This window comes from Pantherophis guttatus, chromosome 2 (genome assembly GCF_059756535.1).
Source record: "Pantherophis guttatus breed Tessera chromosome 2, ASM5975653v1, whole genome shotgun sequence".
Taxonomy (NCBI): domain Eukaryota; kingdom Metazoa; phylum Chordata; class Lepidosauria; order Squamata; family Colubridae; genus Pantherophis; species Pantherophis guttatus.
The window spans coordinates 72835687-72848604 of NC_142064.1; the positions used below are offsets into that span (position 1 = coordinate 72835687).

Genomic DNA, 12918 nt, shown 5'->3' on the forward strand with positions numbered 1-12918 from the left:
CAGCTGCTGTATGTATTTATTTTTTTGACTTTTTTCGTTTTTAATCGTTTTAACTGCTTCATCGTTTTTAGCATTGTAAACCACCTAGAGTTATTTGGCGGAGATTGGCAGCTATATAAACTGAATGAATAAATAAATAAACCCAAGTAACATCAGGTTTTTATCAGCACTGCTGAAATAAAAATGTATAACAAATAAAACATGTAACAGATAACAAATAAAAGTATAGTGGTTGGAACCTTTATTCCTCACAGAAAACTGGCTCAAAACCCGGCAGTAAAGTATTTTTAATTCTAGCCTGGAGTAAATAGAGATTATTAGAAATTTCCCAGCCTCATTTATAATGCATTAATGAAGTTAGAGTTTTGTGGAATATTTTGGAATGTTTTTTGCCAATTCTTTTTTTTATTTGGGTGAAGTTACTGTTATAGGTTTTCAACTGACTTGCCCTTGTTTATGTCTGTGTTCTCAGATGTGGCCAGGCTGTCTGAGATCTGGGGGTGAAACCCTCTTTCTCAAGTGAGCGCAAAACATAGTAAACCCTTGGAGTTATTTACTTTTTTCAAAAAAGTCCGGAGGTAACAAACTAAGTAAAAATTGTAATGAAAAAAGCAAACAGTTCATAGGGTTTCAAACTTAGTAACTTTCTGTATTCTAAAAAAAGCCTTAACCACTATGCTATTTTAGTATTGCTACCGGTAGTAAAAGGGCTTACCATGCAAAACTCAAAAGAAGCCAAGACCAAGGTGACTCTAACCTATACATCGACTACTGTGCTGGCTGCATAAAAAGTAAGACCCACAATCTATTCCCCAACATCCAACCCTCCATCACCCAAAACATCCAACCCTCCATCATCCAAAACTAGGTATGCACGCCCCTTACTTCCTCAATACCAACTACTACTGACCTTAAATGCAAACTAATAAACGCAAGAAGCATCGTAAACAAAATGCCCAGACTCCTCCTCTTATTAAATCCTGTTATATTTGACATTATATTTGTCTGTGAAACATGGCTAAACGCATCCCTCCCTGACTCCATTATCACAGTAAGAGACTATCACGTTTACTGGTCTGGTCGCGAAACCTGCAGAGGGGGTGGAGTAGCTATCTTCTACAAAAAGTCACTAAACCTAAAAAATATTCAGGTTGCACATGAACTCGCTCTTCCGGAAACTATTGTCTGTGAACTGTCCTTAAACACCACACTTCGCTTCTTACTATGTTACAGAGCCCCTGACTACAACATCGCCCATGCGAACAAGTTAACTTCACTACTAAGGTGGGTAGCCTCCTGCCCATACCCTCTCATCTTTCTTGGTGACCTCTTATTAATTGGACAATAAATGAATGTACAACTGAACCCATCCATATAACCCTATACAATGCTGTTACTAATCTAGGTCTAGATCAACTAGTAACTAACAACATTAGACTCAACAACTGCCTCGACCTCATCTTCTACAACAGCTTAAACTCAATTTATGGACTACAAATAAAAGAACCCTTTTCCAACAGTGACCACAGCATGACTGACTTTTGTCTCAATATACGCCCTTCCAAAAATCGCTATAATAATGGGTTACCCAACTACAATTTCAAAAAAGCCAACTATGACCTCTCATCTCTTGATTGGCAAATTCTATTCTCTGGCTGTAACACTGCCGAAGACCGTTATAATATTTTCTTACTCAAAGTCAATAGAGTTATTAAACTATATGTACCACTAATCACCACCAAAACCAGGAAAAACAAATTACCTATATCAATAAGAAAGCTCCAATCCAATAAAAAAGTCCCTCTGGCGAAAAAACAAAACTGGCTATGTAGCTAACTTTAAAAGCCGCTACAAAACTATATGCCACCAAATAAAGAATGAATGCACCAATTACCATATCAAACAAGAAGAAAAACTTCTGTGCACAAAATCCAACCACGCCTTCTATAATTTTGTAAACAACAAACTTAAAGACTCAAGATCCAGGACCTAACAGTAAAGAATGCAATGATGAAGCAGTTAAAGCAAACCTCTTTAACACATTCTTCGGCTCAGTCTTTGTAAACAGCAATGGCTCATGCCCAACATTCCCTAGTCGTACCACAAATAATTACAACGATCTAACACAAATAGATTTCACAGAAGATAACATTGAAAAGGCACTACGCAGACTAAAACCATCTCTATCTATCGGACCTGATGGGCTATGTGCATACTTCTTAAAAAAGCTGTCCATTGCTATAGCAGAACCCCTAAGGATAATCTCTGAAAAATCTTTCAGGACCAGCTCCCTACCCAACCTATGGTCACTAGCCACGGTCATCCTTATCTTCAAAAAGGGAGATCCCAGCCTAATTGAAAATTACATATCAATCTCTTTATGCTGCGTCACCTGCAAAGTCATGGACTTTGCAATGGAATTAACCAATCCATTAACCTCCACCTAGAAACAAACAACCTACTCTCTAACAAACAATTTGTTAGAGAGGTTTCAGAAAAAAATTATCCTGCAATCTCCAACTTCTACACTGCAAAAACATATGGACTACAGTCTCGATCAGGGCAAAGCAATAGACGCAATTTACATAGACTTCTGTAAAACCTTTGATTCAGTGGTACATGACAAACTACTTCTAAAACTAAATCCTATGGCATCTCCGGACCCCTACATAAGTGGATAACCGTGTTCCTGTCAAACAGACAACAAGTGGTCAAAATAGGGAGCACCCTATCAAATCCTGCACCTGTTAGTAGCAGTGTCCCACAAGGCAGTGTTCTAGGACCAACACTCTTTATACTATACATAAATGACCTTTGCGATCATATTATAAGCAACTGTGTTCTCTTTGCCGATGATGTAAAACTATTTAACACCACCAAAATGCTGCTACCCTTCAAAAAGACCTTGATTTTGTGTCGGAATGGTCAAACAATTGGCAACTCCAAATCTCAACCAACAAATGCTCTGTCTTACACATTGGCAAAAAGAACCAGAACACAAAATACAAGCTGAGTGGACACGATGTTGTAGATGACCATCGCTCTGTCAAGGACTTTGGAGTACTCATATCTAATGATCTAAGTGCCAAATGCCACTGTAACAACATCACCCAAAAGGCATTAAGAGTTGTAAACCGAATCTTGTGTAGCTTCTTCTACGGTAATATTACATTACTAACCAGAGCATACAAAACATTTGCTAGACGAATTCTCGAATACAGCTCATCTGTCTGGAACCACACTGCATATCGGACATTAATACAATTGAGTGCGTCCAGAAATATTTCACAAGAAGAGTCCTCCACTCCTCTGCTCGCAACAAAATACTTTATGCCACCAGACTTGAAATTCCAGGCTTAGAAAACTTAGAACTACACCGCCTTTGGTATGACCTAAGTGTAGCTCATAAAATTATCTGCTACAAAATCCTACCTGTCAGTGACTACTTCAACTTCAACCACAACAATACACGAGCACACAATAAATACAAACTTAAAATGAACCACTCCAAACTCGATTGTAGAAAATATGACTTCAGCAACAGGGTAGGAGTGGTCAATGCCTGGAGTGCACTACCTGACTCTGTGGTTTCATCCCAAAACCCCCAAAATTTTAACCTAAGACTATCTACTGTTGACCTCATTCCATTCCTAAGAGGTCTGTAAGGGGCGTGCATAAGAGCACCAGCGTGCCTACCATCCCTGTCCTAATATTCTCTTTATTTGTATTCATTTTATGTATTCAGTTCATGCTTATACTTATACATATTATCTAATACATACTTGACAAAATAAAATAAAATAATAAATATTATTGTGCAGAAGAAGCATTGACTCAGTTAAAGGCGTTGTCTTTCCCTTGCAACAAACTGAAGCACTCACATTCAAATAGACAGGACCACTCAAGGCAACATTGCAAGGAAAAATGGACTGCTGAAGTGGAGCAGAGGCCTTGAGGTCTCTTTGTAGGTGAGCAAAGGATTAATACAGGGCAACATTATCACCTTCTGCCCTCCAGAAATAGTTGCCTCTCTATTCTGGCAACAGGGCAATCAGGTAGAGCAGATAAGCCGTGTATCTTGCCTGAGTAAAATTTCAGTTTATTCAGTCAACCATGAGAACAATTGAGTTATTATAAGATGGACTTTTACTATTCTGCCATTGAGTTTCTGAAAATGTTATTTATCATAACATTTAAACATTATCTTTTACCTCTCTCAGTTAGAGATTCAGATAATGGCCTTTGTTTGTACAACTTGTTAGGCTATTTTTTCCCCCTAGTTTATGCACTTAAACAGGTGGCTTAATTTAGAATTTAATGAGTTCAGTAAATTCAGAAGATTGGATTAGTTAAATACTAACCCTGTATTAACATATTGTATAAATGCAGTCGTAAAGCAGTAGATCTTATATCCTCAACGATCCAGATTTGCTTCTGTGTGTCTGAATTTTCACAAAAAACAGACTAATATCCATCCCCTTTTTCTGGAAACATTTGTAGGTGAGTTTTACAAGGTTGGGGAAATAACTGGAATTCCTTTAAAAAATTCGGAACGTTAACCAGAATTGTGCTTCTATATTTTTCTACCCAAACCAGTATCTGATCAGTGTAAATCTAATGTGAATAACAGACCCATTTTAATTCTAATAAAATTAGGAATGTATGTATTTATTTATTTAGTCAAATTTATATGGCTGCCCATCTCACACAAAGTGACTCTGGGTGGCGTACAATAAAACCAGGAATTAAAACATTTTAGAAGCCTTTTAAAACAATAAGAATAGATCAGGGGTCAACTTTAAGACTTGTGGACTTTAACTCCCCGAATTCCCCAGCCAGCATTCTGGGAGTTGAAGTCCAAAAGTCTTAAAGTTGCCAAATTTGGAGTTCCCTGGAATAGATAAAGCAAGATCACGAGAAGGAAAATATTACATATAATACAACTGCATGACAATTAAAGATTTCATACATGCTTAATTTCTCTTTGAAGTCAACTATGAAGTATTGTGGCAAAAAACTCCCCAAAAGTATTTGTAGAAGAAACTTCAGATGACAGAATCAGGAAAGTGCAGGGTTTTTTAAAAACTACATTGTAAGGAATGGAATTTTGCACCCACATACACATAAAACAATTTTACACACATTATTCACTAATTATTCCACCCGATATGCTGATGAACATTTGTTTCTTGTATTTTGAAAATTTCAAAATCTATTTGATCCTGTTTTTTTCTGCCTGGAGTGGTAAGATTGAGTCTATGGATTAGAGCTGGGTCCTATCTGCCCCTCCTCTCCTAAAAGTCCCTCTAAAGCAGCTGATGCGGACTCCCATCTGAGAGGTCCTAATAGGTGGAATTCAGCCTTGGCTTACTAAAAAGCCTCTCTCTATAAAGCCATGTAAGCCCAAAGACCACATCTTTGTAATTCCACCGAGGGTCATTAGGAAGATAGGCTTAACCTCTGGATAACTTCTGACTTGCTGGCTAGACCCGGGATGTTATAAACTAGAGGTCTTCAAACTTGGCAACTTTAAGACTTGTGGACTTCAACTCCCAGAATTCTCCAGCCAGCATAGCTTCTGGGAATTAAGGAATTCTGGGAGTTGAAGTTCACAAGTCTTAAAGTTGCCAAGGTTGGAGACCCCTGGTCTAGATTACCTGTACTGGGGAACTCTAGGAAGGAAGGGTCTTCAAGAACGATTAAAATTATCCCCCCTACTGTGTTGTAATAAAAAGCTAGAGAGTAATAGCAGGCACAAAGAACAAACTTGGTAATTCATTATTTTATGGTTGATGGAGTATGTACGGACAATAGAAGTTTGTCTAGTGCAACTTTTTTTGAAGCTTCTCCTGGCATGTTAGTGACGGCCAATTATCTAGATTTCAGATTTCATATTCCAGTCCCAAATGCCTATTTATGCCCATTTGCAATCTGTTCTTTATCACACAGCTCCAATAAAGGCAACAGGACCATGCTAATTATTTTAATTGCAAAAGATCTTTTATAGCTTATTTGGTGATAAAGCTCGCTATACATAGCAGGCATACTTTTTGATCTATCTGCTGACACTGTTGTCTGTTAAGATAATTTAAGTGAACAGCAGTGATATTTCAAGAACTCTTACAGTCTCAAAATAAAACAGGTCACAGAAGTGCCTAAAGCAGAAGACACCTGGTTTGGGCACGGAGGAAATTGCTGTTTGGGATTTGAAATAACCCTTTGAACTCTTCCAGTTACGCTAATTTCTTTGCAGGCTTGACTTCACATGCTCCTTGAAGTGGCTTGCCACTTTCAAGGATAGGTTTAAAAATAGTAGTTACCAATCCATAAAATGCTTTCAATGTTTGCCTATTTCTGTTTAGGTGTAACAAATTTAATCATTATCTCTGCTGCTGGAAGGTTATCTATCTCTCTATCTCCCATCCATTCATCTATTCATCTATCTATCTATCTATCTATCTATCTATCTATCTATCTATCTATCTATCATCTATCTATCTATTGTCCTTATTATTTCTACAAACAACTCAATGCGGGAAACATATCCAGCACATCTTCCTCCTCCTTCTTTTCCCTGCAACAACCCTGTGAGGTGGAGTTGGGCTGACAGGGAGTGACTGGCCCAAAGTCACCCAGCTGGCTTTCATGGCTAAGGCAGGACTTGAATTCATGGTCTCTTGAATTCTACGAAACCATAATCAGTTTATTTTAACAGACAGTAAACAGTCTACTATTTTACATTCAGTTTGGGTTGCCATGATATAAAAAAGATGTTGAAACTCTGGGAAGAGTGCAGAGAAGAGCAACAAAGATGATTAGGGGACTGGAGACTAAAACATATGAAGAAAGATTGCAGGAACTGGACTAATGAAGAGAAGGACTAGAGGTGACATGATAGTAGTGTTCCAATATCTAAGGGGCTGCCCCAAAGAAGGAGGGGGTTAACCTATTCTCCAAAGCACTTGAAGGTGGGGCAAGAAACAATGGATGGAAACTAATCAAGGAAAGAAGCAACCTAGAACTAAGGAGAAATTTCCCGCCAGTTAGAACAATCAGTCAGTGGAATTGCTTGCCTTCAGAAGTTGTGGGTGCTCCATCACTGGATATTTTTAAGAAGAGATTGAACAGACATTTGTCTGAAATAGTATAGGGTCTCCTGCTTGAGTAGGGAGATAGATTAGAAGACCTTCCAACTCCTTTATTCTATTCTATTCTATTCTATTCTATTCTATTCTATTCTATTCTATTCTATTCTATTCTATTCTATTCTATTCCATTCCATTCCATTCCATTCCATTCCATTCCATTCCATTCCATTCTTCTGAGAAACTTGTTCATAAGTCTACATAGGGCTGCTTTCCAGAAGCTTTAGTATGTACCGAATACTGTGGCCTGACTGTTGGCCAACAGCTATTTTATTTTTATTTATTTTTTTATAAAATTTGTATGCCGCCCTATCTCCGAGGACTCAGGGCGGCTCACAACGACAATCGACCAAGCGACTGTTAAAACCAACAAATATACATAAAAAAATCAAAAAAGTATTTTAAAAAATTAAAAAATACCACCCCATCAGTCCAAGCCGGGGGGACATAAATAGCTAGGTTTTTAATTCATGGCGGAAGGTACGAAGGTCAGGGGCCAACCGGAGCTCCAAGGGAAGTTGATTCCAAAGGGTGGGGGCACTCACAGAGAAGGCTCTACCCCTGGGTGTCGCCAGCCGACATTGTCTAGCCGACGGCACCCTAAGTAGGCCCTGTCTGTGAGAGCGTATTGGGCGATGGGAAGTTGACGCTGGTTGCAGGTGGTCCGACAAATAGCCTGGACCTAAGCCATGAAGGGCTTTATAGGTTAACACCAGCACCTTGAATCTCACCCGGAGGGCAACTGGCAACCAATGCAAGCCGCGCAGGAGTGGTATAATATGGGAGTATCAGGTCCCTCCCGCAACAACCTGCGCGGCCGCATTCTGCACCAGCTGAATGGGGGCATGTGAACAACTGTAGTATGAACCAGCACAGTTTGCTGATTAGCAATTTTAAGTATTGTGCTAACCCATACAAATTAGTGCCCAAGTAGTTGTACGACCAAATCTCTTTCTTCAGAAGTTGGACTGATCATGGTGACTATGCTGTGGGAAGCAGCTGATTTTCCCCCACATTGGAAAGATCAGGAAGACCAACACTTCTTGATGGTACCAATCCTTTGGAGTGTCATTCGGCTTGAGATTATATCTGCTCCTACCTTAGTCACTTGTAAAAGTTCTTCCAGAAGGATTTGGGTGCCTCTTTGCTTGGAATTGTATCATTTTTAGTCCTTTTCTATATTTCTGGATTTATATATAATACATATATATATATACACATACACATCCATATATTTGTAAATTGATGATAATCAATGGGGATGTGAGGCTTCACCAATGGTACTTTGCTGTAAAGCCCATGCAGTTTTTGCCAAAGGCCAATTGCTTTTCCATCTTGTCTCCCTTGAAATAACACATTTCCGATATTTGATACAGAATACAGCTCAGATAATACATGTTTCTGAGCACAAGAAAATAAGTCAGTTTGCAAAGTTCATATAGAGTAATGTACAAATACATTTTACCTACATTATATCCAGTGGATATAATATAGGTAAAATGTAGGTAATATTCACACACATAAAGGCAGATAAACAGAGATGTAGATCTGCACAAGATGGATCAGTTAGATATCTAGCTAAATGCTAGGCCCAGCTCACTGCTCAGAGCCTCTATTTATTGTGAAACTTAGCATTTGTATGTATAAGAAAGATTGTCTAAGGCAATTCCATAGCCTTAAATTCAGTGGTGGGATTCAGCCAGTTCGCACCACTTCGGGAGAACCGGTTGTTAACTTTCTGAGCAGTTTGGTGAACTGGTTGTTGGAAGAAATCATTAGGGCAGAGAACCAGTTGTTAAATTTTTGAGCTGTCATGTATACATTTGAATAGGAGGTGTGGGGCTAGATGGGGCTGATAATGTATTGACAGTAAGGTATAAAACTAGAAATGCAGTGCACATACAAAAACATCTAAGGTCTACACAATATACCCAAAGGCTACTCATGTAAATTCTGTTAGATTAGGATAGAATCAAGGCAGATCTGAATCTTTATCCCAGCCTTAAACTTTACAGCGTAGTAAAACTTCCATGTTCTAATAAATAATTTTCACCATGCTAGAAAAAAAAAAAAGAAAACATTTATTTGGCTTATTGCAAGTCCATTAAACTTTTTCTACATCAGTGTCTCGTGTGTAAAATTTGATTATGTTTCACAATTTGTTCTTTATTAAAAGGATGGTACCAGGCTGCTCTGATCTGCAGATTACTATGGCGTGCCTTAGAGATTGATCCTTATGATTACCTTCACAGTACAACAACAAAATAAGCATTCATCAGAGAACTACGTAAATGGCTGTCTCTCTACCACATCGGCCTGGATGTTTTCCAGGATGAATATTCGGAGCTGCTCAATTTGAAAGCATTTTATATTGCTGAAATTGTTTCTAATTGACAGGCATGATATATCGCGTTTCATATAAATAACCAAACAATTCAAAAGAAAATCATCAACTGGGATGCATAGTAAACTAGTTATGGGTAATGTCAATTACCAGTCCCATATCTGTACATCACGGTATCAGTTTCCTTAAAAAGAAGACCGTAGCTCTTAACTGACTATTGATTATGTTCTACAATTTATTTTCTTTGTTACAATTCGAGTACAATAAATATATTAAAGAAAAACTGTGTGGGGAAAAATCAATAGTCAGAAGACAAGTCGCTGATCAAGTGGCAACATTTGCTTGAAATAATGAGACACACACTACTTAGAAATTATTAAAGCAGCCAACTCCGCTGGGTCCCTTAGCCAGTTAAAAGATAAATCCATTCTCTCCATCTTTAGATTGGAATTTGCATCCCTCTGAGTAACAGTAAGAACAACAGGACCCACTGGTAACATCGGAGAGCCAAAGGCTGGCTTAACACATAGTTTTAAGGCATAATGTGGTTTATTTGGTTGGGGTTCATCATGTGTGAATACAAGCATTGTAGTCTGTATGCTGAGATTTATAGCTTAGTTTTTATTTGGGAAGTGGGCGATGTGGCTTGTGCAAGAAACTATACTTAAAACAAACCAAGCTTAGCACAATATTTGAACTCAACTGTTATAGAAGCACTGAATTGTGAGCAGATAATATGAGCTTGATATTGGAGCCTTTTGCTCCGGAGAATTTTGAGTGGAGCATCAAATTTTACTACCGTACAGATGAATGACTTGATAAATTTTTCTATTGCTGGGAACTAAAGGCTATTTCTTAGATTACTGGTGCAGCTGGCTGCTACATTTGTCTGACTCAGTACTATATTGGGCTGGAAATGTTTGCATTTGAGAACTGTACTATCTGTCCAGACGATTTGGGAATTGTCAATACAGGGCCTGCCTGCTTCCCGAGACAAAGAGCACTAATATGCAGAGAAACATATCATCAGTTCTCTCCACGCTGTAAAGTCTTTTAGTTACAATCTCTCTGCTGTGGGAGTTCGGTGTTGATAAGGACACAATCAGAGAGCAAACAGTGACAGGTTATATTTGAATTGATTGTCAGAAGGAAGAATGTAGAGATGTATCTTTCTCTGTGTTCCTCTGTCCTTGGAAACAAATCCACGGAGAAGGACCTTTAGATCATAATGGGGTTCCATGCTACATTATTTGGGGCATTTTATGCACAAAGGTGTGACTGTGGCATCAGAATTCTTCATTAAGCATTGTTTGCCATCATTCTTAAGGCATAGCCTCTCCGCAAAGCTCACCTTGTGATTGAGTCTGTCATATTTTTCCTGAGCTTGAAAACGTCTAAGTTTGTTTCCCTCTACTGAAACATTTTATTTCTGGGATCATTAAAAAGTTCAGATCATCTCCTTTCCTGGAGGGAAGAATCAACTGTTGTCAGGTTCAAGGTGATTTTTGCTTCCACCCCCCCCAAGATTCTTTTCCTTGGTCCTTCAACTTTGTTGCCGCTTTGCACATCTTTGCCTTCGTTTCTGTCCTCTGTGGGTGGACCAGTGGTGGGTTGCTCCTGGTTCGGTCCGGTTCTATAGAACCGGTAGTAAAACTAGCGGGAGGCTCTGCCCACCTGGCACAACATCATCATGGGTGATCTGCGCATGCGCAGAAGTACGCAAGTAAAGCGTGCATGTGTGTGCAGTCCCATTGCGAACTGGTAGTAAAGGTAAGTAGAACCCACCTCATGGTGGACATTTGTAGACTCTCTTCTTCCATCTCCATCCCTTCTCAAGTCCACCTGTAAAACTCCAAGCTAGGATTCAAAAGCGGTGCACTTTTTCCTCTCTTGTCACTTCGGGCTTTCTTTGCACATACATGCTCACCTCCTTGACTGCAAGTCATTTTCAATAGCTTATCACTGTGTCAGTGCACATATTGACAGACAACATTTAAAAACCATGTTTGCTTAGTGACGAGGAAAAAAATTGTGAAGGAGTGGAGAGAGACAGCTTTCTGTTGATTCAGTTAGCAAGGAGGAAAATCAAGAATGTTGGGCATAACAGAAGGAAACAAAGCTCAAGGGGACAATGATCACACTGGTGGAGCTTTTACCATACAAAATATTTGCTTTTTCAGCCACAACAGCCTGGAAAGAAATATATTTGGATAGTGTAAATAACTCTTTTGTGACTGTAATTCTTTTTTAAAAAATAATAATAATATGTAGGATATGTTTGCCAGGAATCAGATGGGAGCGTGTGGTAGCTTGCAGCATATTTGGACCTATTTAGAAAGTTAGTTTGTGACTTTTCTGATATATTGGCAAATTTTAGGATTTAATATAGTAAATATGGACCTCTGTTTCCAGCTTTGAAGTTGATAGGTCTATTAATAAATACAGGTAGTCCTCGACTTACGACCAGTCACTTATTGGCTGCCCAGTGGACACCTCCCCCCAAAAAGCTACTTATGTCCAAATCTCAAAGTTATGGCTGCTGTAGCATCCCTGCAGTCATTCGCTCTTATGACCAATCTCAGGGACATTGCAGTTTTGAACCACAAGAAATTGATCATCATCCTCTTTTAACGACCCCATAATTCCTTGCAGGGTGGAGTCTGGGCAACTTAATGGAACTAAGGGTTTACTGGCCGGGTGCCCTTCCTGTCGCCAATGTGGAGTTTTTTTCAGCAGATATATTCTCAGTGTGCCCAGAGAGAGAAACACTTGCCTCTACCTAGGATCGAACTCACAGTCTCCTGATTGTGAGGTGAGAGCTTCACCTCTAGGCCACTGCACCAAAACATAAGAAACTGATGCTGTGGATTAATCCAGAAAATAGCAGGAAAATATTGTACTGGAGTGCCTAGGATATACAAGGGATAAATACCTTAAATTAGTTAATTTATAATGATTGTTGTAAAGTTTTTGAGAGATAATATTGTTAAACTTGATTTACCTATAGTATTTGCTTAGCAAGCTATACAATTGAAATGTATTGAAAAAAATAGCATGGTCTTGATGCTTTAAACCTCAGAGGTGCCCAGAAGCTTAGGCTCTTTAAGAGATTCAGTATTTGAGGTAAAATAAACAACTCAATGTTATATGATATTACAAATAGAATTAAAGTTAGCATTATTTACATATCTAAAATTTGGAACAAAGAATTGGAGTTTGCAATCTTGAAAAATCAATGGGATTGTAATTTAATAAAATGTAAAACATACTTCTAATGATTTAAGAATTAAGTCCATTCATGACAAGAAAATATGTTATCTGTATTAAGCCCATCAAAGACTGTTCCAAAGAGATAGGCCATCACATTATTTTGTTCTAGTTTTATAAGAAGTTTGACAAAGATCGTATGGTTTAGTCTTCGCCAAACAT

The 12918-nt window shown here is 38.5% G+C and overlaps 1 pseudogene; it reads left to right on the top strand.

Moving 5' to 3' along the window:
* Nucleotides 1-952: 952 nt before the first annotated feature.
* On the top strand, nucleotides 953-1832 carry LOC148115151 (uncharacterized; annotated as a pseudogene).
* Nucleotides 1833-12918: the final 11086 nt, after the last annotated feature.